General features: G+C 39.4%; 1 protein-coding gene across 7 annotated transcripts in view; it reads left to right on the forward strand.

Annotated features, from left to right (window-relative positions):
* The first annotated feature begins 2,971 nt into the window (after positions 1–2,971).
* NCOA6 (nuclear receptor coactivator 6) overlaps positions 2,972–25,377 on the forward strand; it is a 107,627-nt gene continuing 85,221 nt past the window's right edge. For 4 of the 7 annotated variants that reach the window (XM_030309738.1, XM_030309740.1, XM_030309741.1 and 1 more), the window contains exons 1-2: positions 2,972–3,163; positions 22,038–22,114. The gene's annotated coding sequence lies outside the window, so the exon portion shown is untranslated. The remainder of the gene's footprint in view (positions 3,164–22,037; positions 22,115–25,377) is intronic. The other 3 variants (XM_030309739.1, XM_032592580.1, XM_030309745.1) reach the window with 2 other exon arrangements.

Here is a 25,377-nt window from a genome sequence, read left to right on the forward strand (position 1 = left end):
GTGCCAGTTCATGCCTGTTTCTGTCCCTTTGCTAACTACCTGTAGGCAACAAATACTTATGTTGCCCATGCTTCTATTTTCACCTGCAGGATAGGTAGGTGCCCAAGTGGGTCTCTGGATCCTACCTCCCTGAATACTTGTTAACCTCAGGAAAACTTAGAACCTTCAGTTTAAGGACATGGAAAACAAGGTAAAAATGAGGATAGTGGCTCAGATTCTGGAATGTTTTGGTTGTTTTTTTTTTTTGTTTTTTGATTGTGGTAAAATACATAACGATTTTCACCATTTAATTATTTTAAGTGTACAGCTCTGTGGCATTAGGTACATTCATTGTTGTGCAACCATCACCATCATCCATCTCCAGAACTCTTTCATCTTCCCTAACTGAAACTCTGTACCCATTAAACAGTAACTCTCCATTTCCCTTTTCTGTTAGCCCTGGGCAATTCTACTTTCTTTCTTAATTTTTTAAGTTTGTTTGTTTGTTTGTTTGTTTGTTTAATTTGAGAGAGGGAGACAGAGACAGAGACAGATAGAGCATGGAAACAGGGGAGGGGCAGAGAGAGGGAATCCCAAGCAGGCTCCACACTGAGTGCATGGACCCCATATAGGGCTTGAACCCACAAACCTCAAGATCATGACCTGACCCAAATCAAGAGTCAGACATTTAATCAACTGAGCCACCCAGGCATCTCTGCACATTTTTAAATTGGATTTTTGTTGATGTTGTTGAGTTTCTAGAATCTTTCAGAACTTTCTTACCTCTAGAAATTGTTCTAAGACTTGGAGGTTTGTGGATGATGTCATCTCAGCCTCTGGGCTGGCTTCTGGTGGGAACTTTTACTAGTTTCTTTCAGATTAATTCATTAATCAAGTAATTAATGAATTGTATTATACAAGGAGTCACTCTTTGGCTGTGTCAGATTTCTAGGCTAACATAAAAGAATATATGCATATATGTTTGTATGAAGTTTAAGAACTGTCAAAGTGGCTCTAAGTTGCTAGATGTCAAAATAGTGGTGTCTCTGGAAGAGCAAGTATTGACTGGGAGGGGACATGGAGGAGACAAAAGGGAACTTTCTGGGTTGATAGTTCTGTAACTTGATCTGGGTGGTGGTAACATGAGAACACAGGTAAACATTTATTATACTTAAGATGTTTGCATTTTGCTGTATGTAAATTATACCTCACTTTGTAAAAGTTAGAAGAAAAAGCTTTAAAAAAATTTTTCCCCCAGGATCTTATAAGACCTTCTGCTGTTAATTTCATAGGCTCAATGACCTGAGGTGCCTCCTTGTGGCCATCTGTGGTTCTCTTTATTTTTCTTTGTCTTCTTGGTCCCCACACCTAGCACCGTATTCAGTATTCACAAACACAACAGATATTTATTAAGCACCTCCTCTGTGCCTAGCACTGTGCTATATGCTAAGGTAAACAAGATGGATAAAGTCCCCTCCTTATGGAGTCTACAGTCTAGTGGTGAAGACAAGGAATATATAACCTAGTGCATCCTTATTGAGGACAAATAAGAGAATCTGTCTGGGGAGTGGTCAGGGAAGGAGTCCTTGAGGTTGTGATGTTTGAGATGGGAGCTGAAGAGTCATGAATTATCTAAGCAACTAGAGCATTTCAGGCAGAGGGATCAGCATGTTCAAGGGTCCAGAGTAGGAAGGAAGTACAATGTATGAAGAAGATCACTGTAATTACAGCCCAGAGAGAGAATAAGAACGCCCTAAGATAAGTCTGGAGATGGGGCAAAGGCAGGCGACAGTGAAGACACCTATTTGGCCTTTAGCTTAAGAGCAAATGTGGGCCATAAAATAGTTGTTTGTTTTTTAATTTCTTAAAAAAATATTTATTTTTGAGAGAGAGAGAGAGCACAAGCAGGTTAGGGTCAGAGAGAGAGGGGGACAGAGGATCCAAAGCAGGCTCTGCACCGACAGCAGTGAGCCAGATGCAGGGCTTGAACCCACAAACCATAAGATCATGACCCAAGCTGAAGTCAGACACTCAACCCACTGAGCCACCCAAGTGCCCCTCAAATAGTTTTAAATAGGGGAGAGACATGATAAAATTTGACTTAGAAACATTACTCTGACAGGAGAGTGGTTCATTGAAGGTGAACCAGGGAGGATGTGAAAAGGCCTTAGATGACTACTGCACCAATCCAAGCATACAGTGTGTGCTCAATGGAACGAAAGTACTCCTGACTCCTATTCTTAGATGAAACCAGTATGTCTGACCAATATGCAATCAATTTACAATCCACTGGATCATCTTCTATCTTCTGTGATGTTCACAACAGACTCTTTAACTCCCATTTTACAGATGAGGAAGTTGAGGTTACAGGCAAAGAAAGTTACATAACTATCAAGTGTGAAAAACAGATCTGAATCCAGGCCTTTATGACAGACATCAAGTCCAGAGCTGGGAGGCCTCTCTACATTTGGGGAGAAGGGAGGAGCCACATTCCCTTGCACCTAATGAGCTTGCAAGGATGATGGTGATGGGAAAAAAGTAGAGAGGGGCTTACAGGCAAATTAATAATTAAGGCTAAAGATTATCTTTATCACCGTTAATGTTATTAAACACTATGTGTCAGGCACTGTGCCAAGTGCTTTTCATGTCTTCTCTCATTTCCTCTTTGCAAGCACTATTATTATCCCCATATTTCAGATATGTAAACTGAGGCTTGGAAAGTTGACTTGCCCAAGGGCACTAGGGCCACAGGGCTCCTATAGGGCTGTACACTGACTCCAAGGTGGAGGCAAAAGCCACTGACGATATTACAGCGCCAGGAGACAGAGAATCACCCAACCCATGCACTAAGCTCTGCACCCAAGTGAGCGGGCGCGCGCTCCGCCTCGCGCTCTCGGGGACGTTTGGCCACGTGATCAGGGCCCGCCCCCGCCCGCCCCGCCCCCTCCCGCGCTCCCACCCTCTCTCCCTCCCTCCCCCTCCCTCCCCGGCCCGGTCCGGCCCATCCCCCTCCCCGCCGGCTCCCTGAGGCCCTTGCCGGGTCGGGCTGCGGGCGGCCGGGCGCCGACGGCCGGACAGACGGACGCACGCGAGGACGGACGGACGGACAGACGGAGGGCGGCGGGCACGCACGGCCCGGGCCGGTGCTCCGAGGCCCGCCCGGGAGGGCTGGGGCCGCGCTCAGGTGAGGTGACGGCGACGCGGGCCCGTAAGGGGTGGGCCCGCCGGGCGTCTGGGGTCCCGGCCCCGCTGGCTCCGCGGGAAGGAAGCGCCGCCCGGGCCCGGCGCGGGAAAATGGCGCCGGCCGGCAGTGGAAGACGGCTCCTGTGCGGGCCCGGCCCGGAGCCGCCCCGCCCGCGGCGCTCGTGTCCCCGTCGCCATGTTGGGGAGCGGGCCCCGGGCCTGCGGGCGGGGGTGCTGGAGGGAGCGGGGGCCGGCCGGGGTTGGGGAGGGTGCGAGACGCGGGGTCTGGGGCGCTGAGGGAGTGCAGGGCCGGCCGGGGTCTGCACAGGGTGGCGCTCCAGGCCCGAGGAACTGGCGGGAGCTGAACGTGGGGTCGTGGCCGGGGTCGAGGAGAAGAGACACTGAGTTCAAACGGAACTGGATCGGGGTCCGTGGGGCTGGAGGCCAGGACTGGAGTTGGGTTAGGCTATTCGTGTTCAGGACCCCAGGACCGGTAGGACCCAGAGGGGCGTGGGGTCCGAGCTCAGGCTGTCAGAGCAGGGACAGTTCTTTGTGGAGGGCGGGGGTGGAGTGTTGATTAGGAATATTAGAAATGGGGGCCCTTTGGAGGCCGGTGCGACTATCAGACTGGGACAGTTCTCAGAGTAGCGGGTGCGAATTGCAAGTCCGTATGACTCCCAAGAGACTGAGGACATATGTTCTCCTAGCATATTCTACTCCCAATTGGGGAGAGCAACAGAAAATAGGAAGACTTTTGTGAGGAAGAGGGAAAAGAGAGACTGAGGTTTGGGTGCAGGAGCTGGTCAGCAAATGGGGTGCCCAGCGTGGAGCTGGTTGGCAAGAAGAAAGAGCCTCCATCAACTTAATGGAGTTTGTGTCTTTAAAAGGAGGGACCAGGCTGTTTGTGGGTGGTGACCCAAGGTGTCTTCCCAGGAAGAGGACAGCCCACTGTTTTAAGAGCAGGGTCACCTGGGGAGGTCATCAGAAAGGCCTTGAGGCCAGTAAGAATGGTGAAGAAAAATCGGTGTGTAGAAACTACAAGGGTCTTAGAGATCATGTAACAATTTCGGGTCATGTAATGATTTTAGATGAGACCTAGAAAGGTAAAGTTGACTCCTCCAGATCTTTCAGGTTCCTGGAAGAGGAGGTCTGCTGCCTCCTTATTCAACAGACTGGCTTAAAGGAATTTGTTAGCTGTGAGAAAAGTGTTAAGAAGGCAAGCTCAGCATGTATCAAAGAACTGTGAATGGGTTTTGTTTTGATAGTTTGTCAGTACAAAGACTGAAAGGGGATACAAAGAAGGATAGGTAACCAGCTATTTGATAATTTCTAGCCCACCTCCATTTGTGCAAAGAAGTTATCTTCAGGACCCTTTTGACTTTGAACTTGGAGTTTTAAGAGATGCTCCTTCTGTTCTAGGTGTTTGTTATGTAGGAGAGGGACATAGAAAGCCTAAAAAGATAACAGTGAACAATCACGTACACCCAAGATCTGTATCATGATCAAACTTCAATTAAACTTTGATCAAGATAGAGAGGAATTCAAAGTTCATATGGGTTATGGAAGAGTTCTGTCATGCAAATTTCATGCACATCTATCATGAGATAGTAGACCCAGGGCTCCCATAAAATCAAAAAGGTTATGAAGATGTTTATAGTGGTAAGATTTTCTATGTTCAATGAGTATACACAATACATACATACAGTATCAAGATTAATTTATTCTGAGTCTTTCTAATGCACGAAGACCTAACTAGTGGGCATCTAGGGAAGCTGCTCAGAATAATAATAACCCCTCTCAAAATAATAGTTTTAATTGCATTAAACAAAATACACTGGATTATAGAGAAAGCCATTATATTGAAATACCAAAATATACAAATTATAAAATAGTATGGATATACTTTATCAATACATTAAGAAATCAGATCTAGTGACAGGTCTGATAATTACAAATTTTAAACACGATGAGCATAAATAATACTTTAAGATATCAGCAACAATTGTAATATGATGTAAAGGTATCTGTGATAACTGTGACAGTGACAGATACTGCTAATACTAGAGTAGTGTGTTGCCTACAATTCATTTTTGAAGAAAATTGTAACTTTCAATTAGAAGTTAGTGAAAATAAGGAAGTAATTTTTCTTTTTCTCCCTATCCAAGTTCACAGACCCCTCTGAATTCTACCTGTGAATCCCATCTATGAACCCCAGGTTAAGAAACCCTTCCCCTACCACCAAGCATGTCTTCCATTCAGCAGACAATTACTGTGCACTAAGACACGTCAAGCGTTATTATGCCAGGCTCTGAGGATTGAAAGGTCTTTAAAGCAGGATCTTTTCATTTCAGATATTCAGTCTCGTGAGAGAAATGAACATACAAACAATGCTATTTCAGGATGGTGGATGCCAAAGGAGTATCAAAAGTTGTAAAAACACAAGAGGTGGGCACATTTCGGTTCTAAGAATCAGGGAAGGTTTTGTGAAGGGAGATACTTGAGATGTGTCCTGAAAGGTGGAGGAGTTTGCCAGATGGAGAGTTGGAGAGAAGAGCTTTCTATGTAAGGCATGCACTTTCAGGGAATACAATTGAATGTGGCTGAAGCACAGTATGTGTGTGGATCAAGTGGTTAAAGATGAGATGGAAATGTTGTTTGGTTGTCCTGCTTGTAAAGGACTTTATTAAAGGACTGAATCTTTAGCTGATAGGGAGGCATTCAACATTTCCAAGGAGGAGAATGTATGATTAGGATTAATTTTTAGGAGATAAGTGGATGGAGAGTGGACTGGAGAGAAGTAATGAGGGCCTAGTTAAGGCAGAGGCAGTCAGCTTTGAGCAAAGTTAGAATTTTTAGGTGTTGATAATATTGCACATGGTAAGAGAGAAGGAATATTTTAGATTGGGATGGTGGCTCTCAAGTTAAAAAAGGGATGAAAGGAAAATGAAGTGAGAATTGTCACAGGTAATAAGGGAGATGATTTTTGGGGATAGAATAACAGACTTCTGGAAACCATTGCAAAGCTGGCAAGTGTGGTACAGTTTTTGTTTAAAGAAATCAAAGGTAAGTGTCAGCAGACATAAGAAGCAGGGAAAGTATTCCTAGAGTGTAGGAAAACCACAACTGTCTACATCAGGGGTCAGCAAACTATGGTCAATGTCATATCTGGTAGAGTTACTCATTTACATATTGTCTTTGGCTGCTTTCACTCTACCAAAGGCAGAGTTGGGTAGTTTTACAGAGAATATATAGTTTTCAAAGCTGAAAATATTTATTGTCTGTCTCTTTACCAAAGATGCTTGCCAATCTCTGATCAGTGTCTGAAGATTGGATGTTCAACTTCTGGTTTGTCATTTCTAGTTCTTATATAATGGGGAATAACCATTTTGACTTTGTCCTTCCAGCTGGGTCACCCATGCTCTGTATATCTGCAGTATGACATAGACCCCTGAATATTTTATATCAGTCAGTGATGCCAAGGTCTGTTCTGGGGTCTGCTGTGTGGCAAATGTGGTAGTAACAGGTTTTCACAACTCAGACCATGCTTGTTTTGGCATATTCTCATTGGGTTGTCTTTTTAGAAAGATTTCTTTATATTTTCTGATTAGTAATCCTTTGTTGGTTACGTGTAGCATAGAGATCATTTCCCAGTTGCTCATCTTTAAAATTTTTTTTTTAATGTTTGCTGTTGAGAGAGAGAGTGTGAGCAGGGGAGAGGCAGAGAGAGAGAGAGAGAGAGAGAGAGAGAGAGAGAGAATCTGAAACAGGTTCTAGATTCTGAGCTGTCAGCACAGAGCCCAACATGGGGCTCAAACAGCGAGATCATGACCTGAGCTGAAGTCAGATGCTTAACCGACTGAGCCACTCAGATGCCCCATAAATCTCTCTCTCTTTTGTTAAAAGAGGTTCTGAATTTTAATAAAGTCAAATTAATCAATCTTCCTGCAAGATTTTGAAATTATTCTTTATATTATCTTCTTGAATCTTCACTGTTTTTCCTTTGATGTTTAGATCTCTATCTGGAATTGACTCTTGTGTGTGATGTGAGGTAGGGTCCAGTTTCATTTTTTTTTTTTTCTATGTATAACCAATTATCCCAGCATCAATTAAAAAAAAAAAAACAGTGTTTTTAATGTTTTAATTTATTTTTGAGACAGAGCATGAGTGGGAGAGGGGTCTAGAGAGCCAGAGACACAGAATTCCAAGCAGGCTCCAGGCTCTGAGCTGTCACCACAGAGCCCAACGACACAGGGCTCGAACTTATGAGCTGTGAGGTCATGACCTGAGCCAAAGTTGGACACTTAACCAACTGAGCCACCCAGGCGGCCCCAGCCCCATATTTAAAAAAAAACTTTTTTAATGTTTATTTTGAGAGAGAGAGAGACACAGAGTGTGAGTGAGAAGGGGCAGACACAGAATCCAGAGTAGGCTCTAGGCTCTGAACTGTCAGCACAAGAGCCCAACATGGGGCTGAAACTCACGAACTGTGAAGTCATGGTGTGAGCCAAAGTCAGATGCTTTACTGACTGAGGTGTCCCCTACCACACCATTTATTGAAGGGCACTTTGTTTTCAAATTGTGTGCTCTTTTGGTGGAGTCTGTCTGAGGTCCTAATTCCAACTGTGCTGCTTGCTAATTGTGTGACGTTGGACAAGTTGGGTAACCTCTTTGTGCCTCCGTTTCCTGAGCTATTTATTTATTTATTTATTTATTTATTTAGCCCAACGTGGGACTTGAACTCATCACTGCAAGATCCGAGTCTCATGCTGTACCTACCTGAGCCAGCCAGACACCCGACGTTTTCTCAGCTTTTAAAATAAGGATAATAGGGGCACCTGGGTGGCTCAGTTGGTTAAGTGGCCGACTTCAGCTCTGGTCATGATCTCACGGTTCGTGAGTTTGAGCCTTGCATTGGGCTCTGTGCTGACAGCTCGGAGCCTGGAGCCTGCTTTGGATTCTGTGTCTCCCTCTATCTCTGTTCCTCCCCCACTCACACTCTGTCTCTCTCTCTCAAAAATAAATAAAGATTTAAAAAAATGTTTAAAAAAATAAGTAAAATAAAATAAAATAAGGATAATAGTATTTATCTCATAGGATTGTGAAGATTAAGTGAGTTAGTTCATGTAACATGTGGAACAGTATGGCACCTAGAAAATGCTCAATAATGTTAGCTGTTACTTAGCATTCTTGTTCATTTATGATGATGTCTAGCACCTGGCACAGAGTAGGGGTTTAATGTACTCAACTGAGTTGTCTGTCTTAACTTGGTTTTCAGGTCAAGACAGAATGGTTGAGAGGTAGGCTGAATCTCAACAGGAAATGCTTCCAGTTGCTGCTTAGTTTTAGCTGCTGCCTCAGACTATCTGCTGGGAAGGAGCTCCTCTCAGCCCATCACTTCTTTTGCAGAGAACTTCTGTAACAGAGGATGCAAACCAGCAGCCTGTGGTTGGATTTGACCTGCAGACAGACATGTTTTGTTTGGCTAAAATTTACACAGATTTCTGACTTTGTGACTTTCCTTGAAATTTTGAAAGATCTGTTAACACAAACCCCTATTCTCTCATAGCAACACAGTGAAAGCTAAAGCTTTTAGGTGTGATGTGTGTTTCCTTGTGCTCTGTGGTCCTCACTGCTTTCTTGCTTTGTTCATTTACTTTTATTGCCCTGTAGGCATTTGATTTTCTCGTTCTTACTTCACTGAGGTTTTAAATATTCTCTCTCCTAAACCAAAAAATGATATGTTGGGATGAGGGTTGGGATGGCCAGAAATTGACAGATGAGTTTGTGGGCAGGTAAAAACCAAAGTCTGTTTATAAGGATGAGTCATTTTTGATCAAAATGAATAAAATGATAAGTGAAATTAAGAGATGAGGTGAAATTAATTTCAAATTGCTGAATATTTATGCATCTATTGTGCACTGGGTATATTAGAAATTACCACATTTGTGGTAGCAAACTAGCTGGCCAGCTTTATGAAACATTGCAGAAGAGATCTTTTTAATTGTGATGTGGAGCTGTTTTCCAAGAGAGTAGTTGGATGAAAGAGAGGAAAAACAGGAATTCATTCATTTGCCAAACATTTATTGAGCCCTACCCTGTATATTAGGCTAGAACCCTGCAAGATACAAAGATAATTCCAGTCAGAGTTTAAGTGTCCTTTGGAGTATAGGTAATGTGTTACGAAGCTGGGATATCAAAGAATGGTACCTGAAAGAGGTAGCCTTTGAGTGGAGCTGCCAAAAATAGTAAGGATCTTTTTGGTTTTTTTTTTATTTTTTATTTTCAATGTTTGTTTATTTTTGTGAGAGAGAGTATGCGCGTGCACAAGCAGAGGAGGGGCAGAGAAAGACCGAGACAGAGAATCCGAAGCAGGCTCCTTGCTGTGAGTGCAAAGCCTGACATGGGGCTGAAACCCATAAACTGAACCATGAGATTGTGACCTGAGCCAAAATCTGGCACTCAACCAACTGAGCCACCCAGGTGCCCCAAGAATGGTTAGGATCCTAATACTTGGAGACGAGACCGATTTTCCAGGCTGAATGAAAGCATGAGTGTGGAGATGTGTGTTTAGGAGTTAGTAAAGAGTCCAGTTTGGCTGGAGAACAGGATCGTTACAGGGCTGTTGTTGGAGTTCAGTCTCGAAATGGAGATTGAACAACAATAGCAATAATAATAGCAGTAGTAGGTCACATTTTTTGCTTGCATACTGTTTGCCAGATAACTTGCCAAGCATTTAATAAGTAGTATTTCTTTTAATCCTCACAACAACTCTGTGAGATAGGCATTATTTTTTATGGCTTTTTAAAAATAAACTGAGGAAAAGAACTAACAATTGATGGAGAAAGAATTTGAGTCTAATTCCCAGTCCTGTGTTAGTCCCTGTATAGTATATATACAGCTTAATCAGGGAAGGCTTTGAATCCTTTTCAGTTTCTGGCTGGGAAGTTTGGACTTGATTAAGTAATAGGGAGTCATCAAAAGTTTTTAACTATATGGTGACATAATGAAACCTGCACAGTAGGAAAGTAAGCCTGGTAGTGAAGTATAGGAACAGCATGGGGAGAAAGGAGAAATACTGACAGCCAGTTTACTCTCTACCTCCTCACTAGATTCAGTGCTTCTTCATATCTGGCCCTGTGTCTGTCCTCCCCTTCCTTCAGCTCCACTGCCTACCTATTGTGTTGTCTCACAGATTTATTTTTAAAAATGTAATCTTTCCCTACCTCACCTTATTCTAAAAAGCGACTTATTCTAAAAAGGACTTGAGGTGGCTGTCTAGGAACTCAGTAAGCATTTGCTGAGTTAATTAATAAATGACCAGAGGTATAGGTAGGTGTGTATATAAAGGGACTATGACTTTGTTGGACAGAGTAATGCAGCTCTAGAATTTGGTGATAAGCTATATTTTATGTATAAACCCTATAAAGCAAAAGCCTGGAACCACATCTTCTTTAACTTGTGAATGATTATATTCTGTGTCAGATAGAATATTAATGCTCAGTTAATATTAACTATATCAGTTAAAAAGCTAAACTTATAGAAACAGAGAGAATGGTGGTTGCCAAGGGATGGGGTAGGGGAAATGGGAATATGTTGGTCAAAGCATAGAGACTTCCAGCTGTAAGATGAGTAAATTCTGAGGACCTAGAGTACATCACGGTGACTATAGTTAACAATAATGTATTATATACTTGAAAGTTGCAGAAAGAGTAGATTAGATCTTAAATGTTTTTGCCACACACCAAAAAAAAAAAAAAAGTGTGTGAGGTGATGAATGTATTAACTAACCTTATTGTGGTAATCATTTTGCAGTATATATGTGTATCCATCTCATTGTACATTTTATTTATTTATTTTTTAATGTTTATATTTTGAGAGGGGCGGGGAGGGAGAGAGGATGAGCAGGGGAGGGGCAGAGAGACAGAGACAGAATCTGAAGCAGGCTTCAGGCTGTGAGCTGTCAGAACAGAGCCCGACTTGGGACTCAAACTCACAAGCTGTGAGATCATGACCTGAGCTGAAGTAGGCTACTTGACCGACTGAGCCAGCCAGGCGCCCCTCATTGTACATTTTAAACTAACACAATGCTGTATGTTGATTATATCTCAGTAAAGCTGGGGGGAAAGATCTTTGTCAGCTAATAATATTAATGATCACCAAATTCAGAGGGCATTCATACTTTAAATATTTAGGTTTGTATTTACCATTGACTGGCTACAACCACCGCCTCCCCAACACATACAAAGAGGCAACAAAAGTTCCCGCTAACTCTTACCTTTACCAATATTGAACCTGTTGAATATTAGTTCCATAGTACCATTTATGTATATTTTCTAAAGACCAGACAGCAGCAGTTTCTCCCAGGAAGAACTAGTTGCAAATTTGTGAATCAGATTCTTATTTTGGATTTTACAGAGGGAAATTGTTCATTAGGTTAAGTCCCTTGCCGTAAATTTAAATATTATATGAAAGTAAGGCTGTGTCCCTTCTATAAAATACAGACTTAAAAAGTTCAAACACTTGGAGAAATCAAAGATGTTGTGGTTAACCACCAATTGCTGGTACAGGGGAGAAGAGTTTTAGGTAAACCAACATCTGACTAGACATAATAAGAGACAGATCAATAGACCTAAATAATGGATTTGTTAAATAAGTATTCTTTCCCATTGTAGATATTAACTAACAGCAGTATATGCATATACACGTAAGCACATATCAGTATGAATTATAATGATATAACTGGTATAAATTCAAATCTAGTAATGCTTCATAAAAGAAAATGAGCCTTCAACTGAGTTCTTTTAGATTGTGTTCAACTGTTCAGTGCATGTGGAGATGACTCATTCAGAAGCATCATGATCAGAACAATTAAGTGTGGAAGAAAATGTGATTATGATAGTATATGTTGACTGCCTACCAGTGTTGAGAAGTATATCCAGTTAATGAGTAATTAGTTTCTGCCTTCCAGGAAACTAATTCATCTGAGAACGTGATATGGACATAAATAAAAAGGTGGGGGGAGCATAAATGTTTTAAACGAGACTATAAGTGCTGTGGAAATTCAGGAGAGAGCACCACTACCACTTGGAGAATCAGGGAAGACTTCATGGAAAAGGTGGTATATTAATTTTCTAGGGCTGCTGTAACAGACTACCACAAACTGGGTGACTTAAAACAACAACAATTTATTCTCTTAAAATTCTTTATTCTAGAACCTGAATTCAAGGTGTCAGCAGGGACATGTTCTCTCTGAGGCTTACAGTAGAATCTTTCCTTGCCTTTTTCTGGCTTGCATCAATTCTTAGTATTTCTTGATTTGCAGCTACATCACTTCAGTCTCTGCCTTTGTTGCCACATGGTGTTCTCCCTGTGTATCTCTCTGTGTCCAAATTTCTCTCTTATAAAGACACCAGTCATATTGGATTAAGGGCCTATACCCTACTCCAATATGACCTCATGTATACTGGTTACATCTGCAGTGACCCTATTTCCAAATCTACATTCTGGGATACTGGGGGTTAGAACTTTAATGTATCTTTTTGTGGGACACAGTTCAACCCGTAACAGGTGGCATGATACAGAGATGATACAGAGGTATTAAATTAAAATTTATTAAATAAATAGAAGGGTAAGATTGCAGTGAGTTAAGGAGAGAAGAACCAAGTGCATGATGGACATAGGAAAGCATAAGGAATATTTAGAAAATGAAATAGTGAGAAGGCTGTTTTGCTGGTGTGTTGAGGAGCTATGGGGAGATGAAGCCAGAGTAGTTGGTTGAGCCCTAGCTGCCAGATCTAGGAAGGACATTCAGATGTTGAGTGGGTAGTGTGTGGGAACAGGATGGAACTGCAGAATTTTGAAATGGTGGGTAACTGATTCAAGCTTTGGATAGGTAATTCAAGCTTTAGGGAGATTTTGTGATCCAGTGATCATGGATAAGTAGACACCCTGAAGAAAAACAGATGGTCGATGATTTAACACACCCAGCCTTCCTCATTTGCCCAGGACAGTCAGGAAATTCCTCTTTTGTAAAAAAACAGCAATAACAGAAACACCACAACAAACTTTGAGGGTTTTATTAGCCTCTTGCTCAGCCATCTGTGGGCACTGAGATACATCAGCTTTTTAGGATCTCTGTTCAGAAGCCTGACCATGTATTTCAGTATTAGTAATCATGTCACTTTTCTTTCAAACTTTTCTTCAAAATCACCTCTTTTCTGTCCTTTTTTTTTTTTTTATCTTTTGATTTTTCTCAAAACTCTCTTTGGTTTTCCATCTTTTTTAAACATCTGACTAATGGAAAGAATTGAGTAAAATTATGTACTGTCCAAGACAATGATACACTTTTTTTCTGTGTCCTTTTAATGATAGTTTTGGTGACTTTTGCCCACAGTAGGACTTTATTCATATTGTGAATGCATTCAAGCTGTGGTCAACAGTAGAGCTCAGGTGCTTTTCCTTATTTGTCTCTAGGTAGTTCTTCCTGCAAATTGTGTATTTGCATTGTTCATATAATCTCGTAAGAGCCTATGTCCCCATGAAGTTTTAAAAATTGTGTTTAAATATTACAAACACATAACTTTGTGCTCATTAGCATATATGCAGTCTTTGTAAATTTAATTCTTACAGTTTAAAAAAAATTTTTTTTTAATGTTTATTTTTGAGAGAGAGAGAGGGGGAGAGAGGGAGAGAGAATGAGTGGGGAGGGGCAGAGAGAGAGGGAGACACAGAATCCAAAGGAGGCTCCAGGCTCTGAGCTGTCAGCACAGAGCCTGACACGGAGCTTGAACCCACAGACTGTGAGATCATGACCCGAGTTGAAGTCGGACGCTCAACCTACTGAGCCACCCAGGCGCCCCATAATTCTTATAGTTTTTAATAGTCTTTTTATTTGGCAATATATTGAGGTACTTTTCACATGTCTATATAGTTATTTTTTTTTTCCAACGTTTATTTATTTTTGGGACAGAGAGAGACAGAGCATGAACGGGGGAGGAGCAGAGAGAGAGGGAGACACAGAATCAGAAACAGGCTCCAGGCTCCGAGCCATCAGCCCAGAGCCCGACGCGGGGCTCGAACTCACGGACCGCGAGATCGTGACCTGGCTGAAGTCGGACGCTTAACCGACTGCGCCACCCAGGCGCCCCTATATAGTTATTTTTAATGGATACATAATAACCAAAATTTAAATACTCTCTGTTTATTTGGGTGAGTTCCAGTTTGTTTTTATTTTTGGTTTGTAATTCTCATTTATATTTCTATAACATCTTACTATAAAACTTTTTCCCCCAATTTTATTTTAGAATATATTCTCTAAAATGATTCAGTTTGGTCTAAGGATCATCACTTTTTAGCCATTTTGTCAGCTTATTCTTTAGAATAACTACCAGTTTATATTGATACCAGCCATTAGTTGTTGTTGGATTTTATAAATTTTTTCTTCTAGTATAATAGAGGTACCTCACAGTTTGTTGGGTTTTAAGATACTTTAAATGTTTTCTTATGAAAAATTTCAAACATACAGATAATACCCCTGAATTAGTAGAATAAACACCCTTATACCTACCACCTATGTTCAACATGTAGCCATATGCTCAATGGTATACTTATTATGTTAAACTTTTAAAAATAAAGACATCATCAAACTATGCCTTTAAACATTTTAGCATGCATCTCTTACAAATACATTCTTCGCATACAGTACCTTTATCACACCTAACAAATTATCAATAATTCCTTAATGTTATCTAACATTAAGTCTGTATTTGTTTCCCTCCTTGTCTCCAAAACAACTTTTTATAGCTGACTTGTTCAAAGGACCATGCACTACATTTGCATCTATTTATGTAGATGTAGTATTTTACAAATCTGGAATAGTTGCCATTCCTTGTCTGCTTCCTCACCTTTTGTTTTTTTTGTTTTGTTTTGTTCGTGGCATTGATTTGTTGACACCAGAGCAGTTTTGTTTAATGCTCCACATTCTGGATTTATCTGATTGTTTTCTTTGTGACATTTATTCCTTATATTTCCCTAAACTGTAAGGTTTAAAGACCAGATCTGAGCTGAACATTTTGGCAAAAATACCTAAATATTCCTCACAAGGCATCATATTACAAGCTACACAAATGTCTAGTCGTCCCATTGTTGATGATAACTTTGATCAGAGGTTTAAGGTTGTGACTTCCATATCTCTCGATTATGAAATTGCCCTTTTTCTTCTGTGACTAGCGAATATATTTTTTACTTTTATCAATGATGGGTATTTTTTTTAACTTCTTTGAGTTAGTTTTCTTTACCATTTGACCATTTGTTCCATGTAGATTTGGTATTATCCTTTTAAGTTTGTACTGTGTATTTAAAAATTGTATTCAGTATAACAAATAATGCATTGTTATGATAGATAAATTTCAAGTTTCAAAATATAGCTGAAATCCAATATAACCAAAAAAAAAAAAGATACAGATTTCAAATATATAATAGGGGGCATTTGTTTGACAAGATTTTGTGATAAGTCATGTTTCCTTTTTAAAAAAAAACATTCCAAGCAGACAAATCTAAAAAACATAAACTCTTGAATCAAAAATTTCTTTTATTTTTTTTTTTGAAATGGAGGTAAATCTCAAATTTATAAAAGTTGGATTTACATTTGTTTTTCCATACCCACCCAAAAAGCACCCAGAATTTATTTCTTATTCTGTGAGTGTTTCATTTGGTGGTCTTTTTTATACACCCATTTTTATCAATTTTAAATTGTTATTCCTTTTCCTATTACAGATATTTTTCTTAATTCTTTCCTGTTATGAATTATACTCAAATCGGATTTTCCTTTCAAACCACAACTTTTTAAATGCCCAACATGGCATTTTCTCTCTTAGTAAGATTATCGTGATGCCATACACATTATTCTACAAATTCTGTTTATTTTTTTACTTTTTAGGATATACATTTAATTCTATGTCATTAAACAGATATCAAATTCACTTTTTTCTAGCTACATAATATTTCATTTATGCAGGTTTCTGAAGTGTCATCAGGTTTCTGATTTTATTTTCCCCATCACAAACTGTGAACATCCTTATGCATACATCTTTAAGAAATGGAGCTTTTACTTCTGTAGGATAAATCCCAAACATGGGCTAAAAGATAAGCTTATTTCAGTATTATGAACTGCCAGGTTATTTTCCATAAAGGTTGTTGCATTTCTTATTCTCACTGGCACTAGATATTAGGTATCTTTTTAGTCTTTGCCAGTCAGCTGGGTGAAAAGAGTTTTCTTATTTTTATTTTCATTTCCCTGACCATTAGTACATTGTATACATTCATTGGACATTTGTATTCCATATTCTACAGATTCCCTTTACCAGTTCTTTACTTATTTTTCTCTTGGGTTGTTAATTTTTTACTTTTTAGTCAACTTGCTGGCACTTTTATGTATTTAGAATATTAACCCTTTTTTGTCACATGGTACAATTATCCCAGTCTATCAGTTGGCTTTTGACTTTGTGGTTTCTTTTGACACATAGACTATTTTAATTTTTACCTGTTCATATCTGTCAGACTTTTTCTTTAATTACTCCTGGATTCATGTCTTGCTCATCACTACCCCACTAATGAATTTTTATTTTATTTCTATATGTTTTTTAATTAAAAAAAATTTTTTTAAGTTTATTTATTTAGAGAGAGAGAGAGAGCACAAGTGGGGGAGGAAGAGAGAAGGAGAGGGAGAGAATCCCAAGCAGGCTCCATGCTGTCAGCGCAGAGCCCAATGTGGCTACTTTGAATGCTATACCTGTGATTGAAAATATTAGTAATAGTGCATTCACCTACAGTTCTGTCTATAGGTTTGCTAAGTGATTATATCTGGGTCATCACTAATGAGGAAATGGTAACTACAGAATTTAAAAGCTGATCTTAGGATTTCAGTGTTTGATTTTAAATGTGACAGTTTGGGGCACCTGGGGGGCTTGGTCGGTTGAGCGTCCGGCTTCGACTCAGGTCACGATCTCACACTCGTGGGTTCGAGCCCCGTGTTGGGCTCTGTGCTGACAGCTCAGATCCTGGAGCCTGCTTTGGATACTCTGTCTCCCTCTCTCTCTGCCTCTTCCCCGCACGCACTGTGTGTGTGTGTGTGTGTGTGTGTGTGTGTGTGTGTGTCTGTCTCTTTCTCTCAAAATAAATGAACATAATAATAAAAAAATAAATAAATAAATAAATAAAAGTAACAATTTGAGGGGTGCCTGGGTGGCTCAGTTGGTTAAGCATCTGGCTTTGGCTCAGGACATGATCTCAAAATTAGTGGGTTTGAGCCCTGCATCAGGCTCTGTGCTGATAGCTCAGAGCCGGCTTGCTTCAGATTCTATCTCTCCCTCCCGCGTCTACCTCTCCCCCACTTGCACTCTGACTCTCTCTCTCTCTCAAAAATAAACAAACATTAAAAAAAAATAAAGTGACAATTTGCAGAGCATAAAACAAACAAAAAAACAAAGAAAAGAAAGAAAAAAGTTTGACAACACGCAACACTCTCATTATGAATGTAAGACCATAGAGGAGAAGAAACACTGGTAGACTCTTTAAAAAAAAAAAAAAAATTAACGTTTATTTATTATTGAGAGACAGAGAGAGACAGCATGAACATGGGAGGGGCAGAGAGAGGGTGAGACACAGAATCCAAAGCAAGCTCCAGGCTGTCAGCACAGAGCCCGATGTGGGGCTCAAACACAGAAACTGGGAGATCATGACCTGAGCCGAAGTCGGACGCTTAACTGACTGAGCCACCCCAGTGGCCCAACACTGGTAGACTCTTAGATTGATTGCTTAAGGACTTTTGTAACTTAGAGCCCAGATCTTCTGATTTAATTCTATTGGAAACTTAATAGAGGAAAAAAAAGCCATGGTTCTTTAAAGTCGTCTTCCGTCTTATGGCAAGACTACATTCGTTATTATTATTACAACATACTTTTCTAGTGCTTTTACAATGAACTTTTTTGTAAGGAAGTGTCACATATGAAATGAAAGACTTTCCTACTTCTGACTAAGAAGCTTCAAATTATTCACTCAGACCTCAATTTTTCCATCAGGTTATTGGACTAGATGATTGCCAAGGGCTCTCTAGTTCATACGCTAAGATTCTCATCAAGTAATTTTTAGAGAATTTTTTAGTAGTTCCTATATTGTAGGATTTGATCAACTTTTCAATGTCATTTGTATTTTAGAGCATGGATTAAAAGACTAGTACTCTAAACCTGTGTTATTTTTTGCCTACAGCTTTATTAGTCCTAAAAGGACACAGTGGTATTCATTGTTAGAACATGATATAGAAAGTAGTTTTTCTCTAAATTTTACATTATCCACCTATCATGGCATCTAACAATATGGGGAGAATCTCTTTGAGCCTCTGACTTATTTTGTTGGTTTATATTATGCTCAATTAACTTAACTATATTTGTGTTAGAATGAGTTCTAGGAATCTCAAATTTCATATTTCACAGATTTATCTTTTGCTTCTTATATTACACTGTCAGAATTGAAGTTTAAAAATTAATGTTAATATTCCCTAATGTCTTAAGTTGTCTATTATGCCTACTAGGAGCAAACCAGTTGTTGCTACAGTATTGAAATGCCAGTCTCTTTGACAGGCATTTTGTGGATCCTTTCAGGGTACTAAGTTTTTATGATTTGAGGTGCCTCATTTATGCAGTAGATAGCGTGTCAGTCTCATAAATTTCTATGATTTGACTGGAGGTTTGCATAAATTTTCCCATGGGAGCCCTGGACTTAGAAACAGGAAGCATGTAAAAGTTTTATAACAGATTCACGAGGTATGGGGAGGATGGGATTGGATCTTTAGTTATGCCAAGGCAAATGTTTTTTGACAGTTCACATTTAACTGTTTATTCAGAGACTTTTTAAGTGCCTAATAAATTATCCTGAAACATTTAGGTCTGTGTGGTTAACAGGCCAACTTAATTTTAAGTACTATAAGTATAATATCCAGATTTAGGCATTCATAAAAATGTTCTTTAAATTTCTCATTATACAGAATTTTTGTTTCTTCTATAGTAACTTTGGGAGCAAGAAAATACCTACCTTACCTGGTACATAGTAAGCGGTTGCTAAAGGATAGTTGAATAAATGCATCCATTTAAAGATTCAAATTATAGATTAGAAATTATGAGGGACTTCTCTACACACATTTTCTATTTAAAAAATAACTCGTGGGGGAACCTGGCTGGCTCAGTTGGTAGAGTGTGCAACTCATGATCTCGAGGTTGTGAGGTTGAGCCCTGCATTGGGTATAGAGATTACTTAAAAATAAAAAGGAAAAAAAAAAAGGAAATAACTCATGGTCTGTAAGTATGAAATGATTTCAAAATATTAAGTTAAAAAACTCATGCAAAAGAGTCTCTTGGTAAAGTATTGAGGGTGTTATTACTAGCCATCTTTGAGAAGGAAGGGTCTTGCACCTAGACAACAAATCTGGAAGATTTGTATTTGGCACAAGCTGAAGATATGCTTGTGTTTATGAGGCAGAATCCAGAAGAAGTCTAGGATTCTTATTTTACAGAGCTGTTTATTTATTTAATTGAAGTATAGTTGACACACAATGTGATATTAGTTTCAGGTGTACAGCACAGTGATTTGACAACTCTATATGCTGTGCCATGTTTACCACAAGTGTAGTAGCCATCTGTCACCATAAAACTCTATTACAATACCATTGACTATATTCCTTATGGTGTACCTTTCATCTCCATGACTTATTCATTCCGTAACTGGAAACCTGTACCTCCCACTCCCCTTCACCCATTTTGCCCACCCATCCCACCCCCATTACAAAGCTATTTAAAACGTTCAAATAGAGATATTCATTGGTTAAAGTGAAAGCATGTAGAATAATAATTAAATTTCTTGGTAAATAGTCCTTGAGTTTTCTTAAACCTGGAAGGAGCTCAAGATTCTGTTCAGCTTTAGCTTAGTGATCCATCTTCTCATTTTATAGTTTAGAAATCTGAGGTCCAGAGAGATTATATCCTGCCAGTCATACAAGGGAAGGTTACTACTAGAATTTGAGGCACACTTACCCTGCCATGCTTAGCCCAGCCCTCTTTCCATTCTGTCACCCTGGGTTTCACTATCATAAAATAATGCTAATGTCTTTTCTCAAGCTATACCTAGTTAATTTTACTAGTAATCATTTGACATTTGTATTGAAAATATTATTAAAAATGGATTCTGCAGTTAGGAAATCATTGCATGGGCATTAGGCTTTATTTAATTTCCTTATGTGGATAGTGCAGCACCTGTGATGGTTCACAAGTTGTGAACCAGGACGTCTGTATTTTCCATTTTTTTGTTTCCTTGTTTGGTTTTGCATTGTCACTTTTTTAAAATATTTATTTATTTTTGAGAGAGAGAGTGTGAAGAGGGGGAGGGACAAAGAGAAAGGGGGACAGAGGATCCAAAGCGGGCTCTGCACTGACAGCAGCAAGCCTGACTGTGGGGCCAAACTCACAGACTACAAAGATCATGACCTGAGCTGAAGTCGGATGCTTGGACGCTTGACCAACTGAGCCACCCAGGCACCCCTGCATTGTTATTTGTAATAAAAATTTTTCATAGTGTAAGTAAGAGAATAATGTTAAATTAAAAAGTATATTATTATCAGAACATTTACAGTTTTACAACAAAGAGTAGGAAAGTGACAAGAAAGACTAAGTGTGTAGCTAACTACATGCAAGATCTTGGGCAAATCATGTAACCTTTGTGGGACTGTTTCTGCTACTTACTTCATTAGAATCCTTCAAGGGTTCTGCCCAGTACAGATGTATCTGTTCTTAATATTTGTTAACTCAAGTATAGCACACACAATGCAAAGTGCACAAATCATAAGGATAATGAATTGTAAAATGAACACGCTTGCATAACCACTATTGATGTATTTTGAAAAAGCTTTCTTAATTATTATGAAAGCTTTCCTTTAAAAAAAAAAAACACTGGATTTGAGACTATAGGTAATCTCATGTTTTTTTTTTTTAATTTAATTTTTTATTTTTTAAAATTTACATCCAAATTAGTTAGCATATAGTGAAACAATGATTTCAGGAGTAGATTCCTTAATGCTCCTTACCCATTTAGCCCATCCCCCCTCCCACAACCCCTCCAGTAACCCTGTTTGTTCTCCATATTTATGAGTCTCTTCTGTTTTGTCCCCCTCCCTGTTTTTGTATTTTTGTTTCCCTTCCCATATGTTTATCTGTTTTGTCTCTTAAAGTCCTCATATGAGTGAAGACATATGATTTTTGTCTTTCTCTGACTAATTTCACTTAGCGTAATACCCTCCAGTTCCATCCACGTAATTACAAATGGCAAGATTTCATTTTTGATTGCCAAGTAATACTCCATTGTGTGTGTGTGTGTGTGTGTGTGTGTGTGTGTGTGTGTGTGTGTGTTTGTGTGTATACCACATTTTCTTTATCCATTCATCCATCAATGGACATTTGGGCTCTTTCCATACTTTGGCTATTGTTGATAGTGCTGCTATAAACATGGGGGTGCATGTGTCCCTTCGAAACAGCACACCTGTATGCTGTGGATAAATGCCTAGCAGTGCAATTGCTGGGTCGTAGGATAGTTCTATTTTTAGTTTTTTGAGGAACCTCCATACTGTTTTCCAGAGTGGCTGCACCGGCTTGCATTCCCAGATAATCTCATGTCTTTTAACAACACTTTCTAGAGTGAAATTACCAGAAACAGTGATAGAAAGAAGGAATTTGGCCAGTCACAAAAATTTTACTTTGAATAGGCTTATTGGTCTTATACAATTTAGTCTTTTCTTCTGATGTTTCTCTTCTTCCTCTCTGCCCTTTTCTGTCTAGGTCCTGGATGGAATGGAGAGGGGTCCTACTGAACATCTATTATCTTTTCTGAGAGTGGTCAGAGAGTTCTTAAACAGGTCTGTTGTTTATATATAGAATACAAATGCAATCTTGATTTATTAAAAAAAAAACAAAACTTGGTTTCAACATAAGAAAAGGATTGACTTAGAAATAGAGTTTACTTTTTTAAAAAGAAGGCATTTGATCTCCATGTTCGTGGGGAATTTTAGTTTGATAAGCTGTGTTTGACATGTGAATTGGACCCAAAGCAACAGAATTAAATGAGATCTGCTTATTAGAAAAACACTTTCTTAATAGAAAAGCAAGTGAGTCTTATCTTTTTCAGTTATGTTGAAAATATGGAATATGGCAGAATTCTTTATTGATTTCATGGAAGGTACTAAGAAAAGGTAAAAAGGTGAATGTCTCAGTTGTCTATGATTCTGGAGGGGAATGGAGGCATGAGTAAATCCAAGAAGGAAAATATTTATTTGGTTCTCTTTCTCGTGTTTTCAGAATTCATAACATTGAAAAGAAAAAAAGGTACCTTGCAAATCTTTGATTCAGAGGAAGGCAAGTGTATAGAGTTTTGGTTTATTCTTTTCTTATTCATCTGTGTCTCTCTAACCATGAATGAACTGTATCGTTTAGACAGATGAAAACCATAGCTTAGTGATTTCCCAAACTTGTCTTCACATTGAAATCACCTATGAAACTTGGCAAACTATTGATGCCTGTGTCTCCCTTCCTTCCCTGCTCCCTACTCCATTGTGATTTAATTGGCTTGGGCACCTGGCCTAGGTTTTGGTATTTTTAAAAGATCCCCAGGTGATCCTAAAGTTTGACAAGTTTGGGAACCACAGCTCTAGCCAGTTAAAGCAGATCTGGCCACTATTGTAACTTGTGACTTTTTTTTTGCATAAATGTTTGGATAAATACATAAATAAGAGTATAAATATTTTGATTTAGGAATCTAGTGCTTTAAATCTAGGTTCTTGCTAGAATATAAGCCCCATAAAAGTAGGTAGCATGTCTGTATTTTTCTTCATTATTGTATCGTTAACATTTAGAACAATATCTGGCATATATTGCATGCCTAAATATTTGTTGAATGAGTGAATGAACCTGTCAGTCTCTAGTGAGCTGAGAGTATCCTTTTACCTAATACACCAATGGTCTGAGATAGAGAGGGAGGTGGTTGTGAAGAGCCCAGCCTCTAGAATCAGACTGCCTAGACTCGAATAATGGCTCTGTCACTTACTAGCTGTATGACCTTAAGCAAGTTACTTCTCTGTGCCTAAGTTTCGTCATTTGTAAAACGGGGGTAATTGAATCTATTTCATGGGATTGTTGGGGGAACTAATTGAATTGATAATGCAAAGTGCTTAGAACAATGCCTGGTATATAATAGTGTCCTGTTTTAGCTACTGTAAAATTAAAAAAAAAAAAACTCTATTTTCTGCAGTTTGGGTAATTTATCTGTAGAATACTGTTTGAGAGCTAGGGTAGAATAATGGAATCAGCTGCATTAGATGTAGTTAAAGAAGGCTTGACAAAGAAGGTGATTTTGTTTTTTTTTTAGTTACCTTAATGAGGTAAATTTGCATACAATCACCTGCATCCATTTTATTTATTTATTTATTTTTTACCTACATCCATTTTTAATTTTTTTAAAATGTTTATGAGAGAGCGCACGCGCGCACGCGCGATCATGAGCGGGGGAGGGGCAGAGAGAGAGGCAGATACAGAATCTGAAGCAGGCTCCAGGGTCTGAGCTGTCAGCACAGAGCCTGACGACAACGATGACGACATGGGGCTCGAACTCACAAACTGCGAGATCATGACCTGAACTGAAGTGGGGCGCTTCATGGACGAGCCATCCAGGCACCCCTCCCTTAGCATAGTTTCATTATTTATCTGTGTTGTTGCATGTATCAGTAGTTTGTTCCTTTTTGATGCCGATTAGTGTCTTATACGGATATAACATGTTTATCTGTTCACTTGTGATAGATATTTGGGTTAGTTCCAGTTTTGATGACTGTAAATAAAGTTGCTATAAACGTTTTTTAATTTTAATTTTATTTTTTTATAGAGATAGAGTGTGACCAGGGGAGAGGGAGAGAGGGGCAGAGGGGCAGAGGGAGAGAGAGAGAGAGAGAGAGAAAGAATCTTAAGCAGGCTCCACATTCAGCAAGGAGCCTGATGTGGGGCTTGATCCCATAACCCTGGAATTATGACCTGAGCCAAAATCAAGAGTTGGAGGCTCAACTCACTGAACCACCCAGGCGCCCTGCTACAAGCATTTTTGCAAGTCTTTGTGTAGACATATTTTTATTTATTGTTGGGTAAATCCCTTGCAATGGGATTGCTGGGTTGTATGGCATATATGGCATATCTAACTTTTAAAAGAAACTGCCAAAAAGTTTTTTTTTAACTTTTTAAAAAATTTTTATTTATTTTTGTATGTTTTTATTTTTATTTTTGAGAGAGAGAGAGACAGAGTGTGAGTGGGGGAGGGGCAGAGAGAGAGGGACACACAGAATCCGAAGCGGGCTCCAGGCTCCGAGCTGTCAGCAAGAGCCCGATGTGGGGCTTGAACTCACAGACTGTGAGATCATGATCTGAGCTAAAGTCGGTCATCCAACCAACTGAGCCACCCAGGTGCCCCAGAAACTGCCAAAAAGTTTTAAAGGAGGTGAATATTCAGTAGGATTTCCAGGGAGAGTCCATTAGTTATCTATTGTTGCATAATAAATTACCACAAATTTAGCAGCTTAAAACAACACATATTTATTGTGGCACAATTTCCATGGGTCAGGAATCTGGGTACAGCTTAGGTGAGTCCTCTGTGTCAGGGTCTCTCAGAGGCAGCAGTCAAGGTGTCAGCCAGGGCTGGAGTCTCATCTCAGTGCTTGACTGAAGAAGGAATTGCTTCTAAGTTCACTTGGTTGTTGGTGGAATTCACTTCTTCAAGGGATGTTGAATTAAGGACCTTGATTTCTTTTTTCTTTTCTTTTTTTTCCCTGTGTTCTCAGACTATCTATTTGTTTATTTTCAGGAATAGAATTTAGTGATTCATGACTTACATATAACACCCAGTGCTCATCCCAACAAGTGTCCTTCCTCCTTAATACCCCTCACCCTTTTAGCCCTTCCCCCCACTTAACAGCCCGCCAGCAAACCTTAGTTTGTTCTCTGTGTTTAAGACTCTCTTATGGTTTGTCTCTGTTTTTATATTATTTTTGCTCCCCATCCCTTATGTTCATCAGTTTTGTATCCTAAATTCCACATATGAGTGAAGTCATATGATATTTATCTTTCTCTGACTTACTTTGCTTGG

The sequence above is a fragment of the Lynx canadensis genome, chromosome A3 (genome assembly GCF_007474595.2).
Source record: "Lynx canadensis isolate LIC74 chromosome A3, mLynCan4.pri.v2, whole genome shotgun sequence".
NCBI lineage: Eukaryota > Metazoa > Chordata > Mammalia > Carnivora > Felidae > Lynx > Lynx canadensis.